The following is a 6,000-nucleotide window of genomic DNA, read 5'->3' on the forward strand; positions in this document are numbered from 1 at the left end:
TAATAAAAACAGACAGACGATTCTCTACATCTATGCCAAATTTCATCCAGATCCGTTCAGTTGTTTAGGCTACAAATTCTAACAAACATCCATCCATTCAAATTTTCGAATGTATAGTATTAGTAAGATAAGGAGCGCACACCGTTGACTAAACTATAGCACAATTGTTTAGTTGTGCTTTGATTCTCATAAGCATAAGAATACGTTAGTGCGCATACTATCTTATTTTTAGTTGTGCAACTAAACAGTTGAATTGGCGGCGAAACAATCGACATTCGCATAACAGTTGTGCGATAGTTTAGTCAAAGGTGTGCGCCCGCTCTAAGAATTGAATTGAATAAAGATGTTAAGGGAATGGCCAACGTACGTATGGCGTCTATAGTGTCAATCAGCGGCACTCAGAGTTGAAACGCATGTTAAACTAAACAGTGTCTGAATATATTTTTGTGGTAAAGACCACGAGGACATAGATAAACTTATAGCAAAGAAAACGTTAAAAAAACGGTAATAAAAACCCTAATTTCACGAAATTACTATCCGATTTCTTGGTGTTCTAATGTTTTTTTTTTAATATTAAAAACTAATTTTCAATTCTATAGTACAAATCCCGCGACTTTGTTCTTCCACATTCAACAACTCCAACCCATTTCAATCACCCCCTCCATATTGTGGAAAATAATTTTAGATACAAACAATGTATAACCTAAAAATGTAATTAAATTGAAAACCCTGAAGCTCGTGAATTATCCCACTAACGTCTTAGTTAAATAAAATAGATTCATTAATCACTACCCACTCGGTATCGACTAGTTTACGAAGGAAACACTTCAACAAATATACGGGCGATGTAATTAAATACAAATTGATTTCTATTTACAACATTTTAACAGTTTTAAAAATAAGGAAATTTTACGAAATTCGGAATAGATGTAGATGTTATTTTGAAAGAAACCATAGACTACTTAAGTTTTTTTTTTTTAATCCAGAGTTAATCGTGGGCAAAATCAACTTAATACATATTGCAGTCACTGTTTTATCAGAGGAAGTGAAAGGGATATCCATATCTTTAAAACAAATTATATGGCTGAAGGATTCTTCTTAATTTATTAACCTCTTATTCTAAATTAATGCTAAAGTTTAGATGGATGGTGATCAAGGAGTTTTTAGACGTTTTTAGAGTTAAGCCATTAGAAAAGAAGAAGAATTTAAATTATTTTAAATTACAACACATTGTCGACGTCATCACTTTTTTTCTGTACATATTTTATCAATACATATGTTTCCGTTTAAAATTGTTTTATTTCTAAATCTTTTACGATATACAGATGGATAGAGATACAGAACAGATATAAATGAAATTTTGTACAAATGTAGCTAATATACTGGAAGAACACATAGGCTACTCATTTTTGTTTTTTAATTCCACGCGGAAAAAGTCGCGGGCAAATTTAAATATGTATTACAATTCAAACAATAAACGTATTCTGTTAAAATATGACATAAATTTTGTCACAAGTACGACTCTGGTTCTAAAAATATTTATGAAAATAAGCGATCACTTTAGGTCTCGTGAATGGAATTAAATAAAATGTTATCAGTACAATTATATCAGACTTAATTACATAGTACATTTCTTTAATGTTTGTATAATGTCTCGAATAAAACACAGACGTTTTCTTAATGTGGTAGTTAGTTGAAGTATTCATCTAAAACAGGTGACTGCCGCCGTAATAACTTATGTTTTAAAAAGTTCTCGAACGTTCGAAAGGTGGTACACGTGTATTCAAAGATTGTTTATTTCATAGAATAATAGAGAATAGATTAGATGGTAGTGTTTGTATTTTATAGTTATACACTTACGTGACCATTCATCATGTAAATCTATACTATTATAATAAAGCGTAAAGACACACTACTTTGTGGCGTAGGATCTCAGATATCACAGCATATTTTTGAACTCTTTCTTTAATTAAAAGCCCTACACTTACGACACGCTTTAGGCTATATATTTCTCGCTATTAAACTTAGAGGGTAAACATTTTGGATAAAAACCCTAATGTGAGAAAGAGACCATAAGTTGCTGCCAACATCAAGGAAGTAAGTTTGTCATCATGTCATGTAATTTTGACATTACAATTGATACTTTGACAAATGTAAACAATAAAATAATTTTATGCTGATGAAATCGCACGGGAACAGCCAGTGTTCAATAATAACGTAAACAAGAAAGTTATGAGATCGAATGTGGCTACAAAGGAAGACATAGGATTTATGGATGGAAAGGGGATATGCTTAAGGAAGTATTTAGATAACGGCTAATAGAAAATTAGTACAAAGTGTGCCGACTTAGAGCGCGCGCACACCTCTGACTAAACTATCGCACAACTGTTTCGTCGCGCTTTGATTCCTATTCTTATAAAGAGGTGCGTACACAACTTGAATTTTAGTTGCGCAAGTATACAGTTGAATGGGCTGCGAAACAATTAACAATCGACTATCGCACAACAGTTCTGCGATAGTTTAGTCAAAAGTGTGCGCCCGCTCTTAGAGACACTGTCCGGTTGATAATTTTTTTTATATGAGAAGGGGACAAACGAGCGGCGGGAACACGAAGGTGGCCAAGGACGCCCATGGACATCTGCACCAGAGGAACTACAGATGCGTTGCCGGCCTTTGAGGAAATTGTAGGCTCGCTTCTTAAAGGACCCTAAGTCGTATTGGTTTGGAAATACCGCCGAGGATGACCGGTAAATATAAAGTAAATTTTGTCTGCTAAATTAATTCTTAACCGAGGCAAAACATAAAATAGAAAATATAAGCTTTGAACAGTAGTTTTTAATAATGGTAATACTGTTGCAGTAGTAAATTACGTACCTCTTTAGTTTCATTCGAAAATGAACCGGTTATTACGTTCTTGGTTTTAATAATTAAAACCAGCATCGCTAGAATTTTAGAGTAAATGTTTTGTGTAACCACATCATACTATCATACTTCATCTCTCTCTCTTTCTCTCTCTCTCTTTCCCGATCGTTTCCTCATTCCTGAGGTTCGCGACCACTCTCCTTGACACTCTCTCATACTTCATACAAATATTGTAAATGCGAAAGTTTAGATGGATGGATGGATGTTTTTAAGGGTTTGTAGCCCAAACAGCTGAACTTCTTTAACAAACAACATAGTTATCATGAAAATTGGTATTGAATTTTACATATCATCATTTATCATACATATCTGTATAAGAAAAATAATATTAAAAAATCCCTTTACAATCACATATTAAAATAAAATATTGATATATTCTCTCTGGTTCCGAGAACTCCATTCATATTCAAGTACCGGCAACTCACTCAAAGCCTTATCGCGGTCCACAAATATACGTATAGTTAACTTCGTCTTACAGATTTGCAAAAATATTCCTCCCTAAACACTGGAGACAGGCGCCAACCTATTCGAACAAGAATTAAGAATATAAATGTAGATGCGGCATATTCCACTTTTTTATTTTAATCTACACGTATTAGTATTTATTATTTTACTATAATAATAGTGTACAGGGGAATGATTTTTATTTGTGTATTTATTGAAATAATTCAAAAACTACTGGGCAAATTTAACAAATTCTTTCACCATTAAAAAGCTACATTATCATAGGACCATGTATGTGCATTATTATTATTTAAATTTTACGACGGGACGAATTTGAGAAACAGCTAGTTATAAACATTTTTTTTATTTGGTTGCCAGAGAAATATTTGGTATACTTTAATACTCTGCTTTGTTTTTTAAAGAAATTGAAACATGTTTTGCGAAATCTGTTAATAATTGTGTTGATGGAAAAGACAAAAAAATAAGAAGTTACATGCAGTTACTTAATTTGTAGTTTCTTTGGTTTATCTACCCTGTCGTCAAAGCAGTGAATTTTCAGAATTCAAAAAATCACCGAACAATATATTACGAGGTATAAAACCGGTGAAAACTACACGAGGCCGCTCCAAATCGATCAGATTTAGCATAGGCACAGAATTAATTCGCAGCAACATCAAACCGATGAGCACTTGGCACGATCATCGACTTCAATATCAATCGTCGAATGTTCAAACATGGCCGCGAGCCAAAGACATTGTGCTAACATTGACCGAAACAATTTAATGGAAATAATTTTTTGATGCAAACGGAAGCAAAATTTTAGATTAATAAAGTGAATAATCATAATAAAATGACTATACATAAACTTTTTTACCGATTTAATATCTTAATTCCCAGTAGTGCAGACAATCCCAGTTCGCCGCCTCGAAAGACATGTCCTAAATAGTCACTTCTAAACTAGTATTTTTATTTTAAACAAGCTGTCGCTCGCGGTTTAATAAGCGCGAAATTAAAAATATAACAAAAAATATAGCCTATGTTACTAACGGATAATGTAACTTTTTAAAGGTGAAACAATTTTTGAAATTGGCCCAGTAGTTTATGAGTTATTTTAATACATACAAAAATACAAATCTTTCCTCTTTATACCATTAGTATAAATATAGATTTAGATAGATAAACTGAACCTAACTTGAATTCTATATAGCGCAGTAACTAAGCTCTACAATAAAAGAAAAGACAATATACCTCGTCCACAGTTTCTTTCCTTGACATCGCGAAATGCCAATGTACACAGAAGCGCGACAAACTTGCGCCTCCGATAGGAAGCTATTTGCATAAGATCTTAAAACAGCAATCGGCTGATCGCTATATTTTAGCCTCCAGTCAACATTGAGGTGTTCACAACTGAAATATTTATTTAAGGAATGTAGTACAAGCAAAATACAGATTAAACTATTTTCAATAAACAAAACTTTATTATTCGATTTCTTAATTTGTAACAATATCCGGAAATATCAAATAAAAAAACTTAAAGAATAGTGCAATCAATAAACTCATTTTCTCATAAATTAATAAGTGTTTAAAAACCGTTGTTATTTTATAATGTATTTATGATTACAAATACATTATACAATCTATGGTAGGTATGAGAGAGAATAATGTTGTCATCATTTTTATTAAATTAGAAGTGATTAATGTTAAAACATTAGTTATACTGTTAAGACGTAGTTGTAAGGTAATTCCTCGTAATTCCTCGGCATCCGAAGCGCTCGACGCGACACCTCACATTCCGTTAGTGCTTACGTTGTTGTTGATTTATGAACAAGAGCCTCCCATTACGCGGCCGCCGTACATTTTGGGTGTTAAATTTCACTACATATTTAGACTGGCTTACGTACCGTACATACACAAGAGGGCGCTGCAGTGCCACGGTTAACATCGACTGTGTATTTACAAAGTGCTTAAAAATATACAAAGTGTAAAAAACTGAGAAAAAAGTGAATAAAGTGATGTTTTATGTGCTAATCTAACTAGTGATATAATAGGACTATTGAATAACTCGAGTGATTAGACAAAAATGGACAAATATTAGACTTGTAAAACCAGTGCTATATTTTCAAAAGTTAACGTATTATGATAACAATAATCAGTGAAAATATTAGAAAAATAGGCAAATACGTTGTTTTCGTATAAAAACAGTGAATAGTGACTTTAAAAATTGACCAGAAAGTGATAACTTTAATTAACAAAACTAAAAATCAGTTACAAGTTTAAAAATCGAAGTCATCGCTGGAAATGTGATGAAAGCGCCACCTAGTAACGTCGTTGACATCAATTAACGATCCGTACTTAGCCGCATGAAGTAAATGAAGTCAAAGGTCACAGGAGGGCGCTAACAGTAGCAGTAATAGAAATAGCGAAACTGTCACCAACGACATCTTTTAACAAGTGACATAAATGTCCATTACGATAAATCATTCTGTCAAACATCGCCAAACATAAATTAAATTCCGTACCACGGCCACTAGAGGGCTCCACCTGTAGGAATAAATACATCTCTTCATTTTATTGCAACCATTTTAAACTTATTTACTTTTAAAAATCTATAACAATGGAAGAAATTATGGTGAC

The sequence above is a fragment of the Papilio polytes genome, unplaced genomic scaffold (genome assembly GCF_000836215.1).
Source record: "Papilio polytes unplaced genomic scaffold, Ppol_1.0 DF824024.1, whole genome shotgun sequence".
In the NCBI taxonomy this organism is placed as follows: Eukaryota; Metazoa; Arthropoda; class Insecta; order Lepidoptera; family Papilionidae; genus Papilio; species Papilio polytes.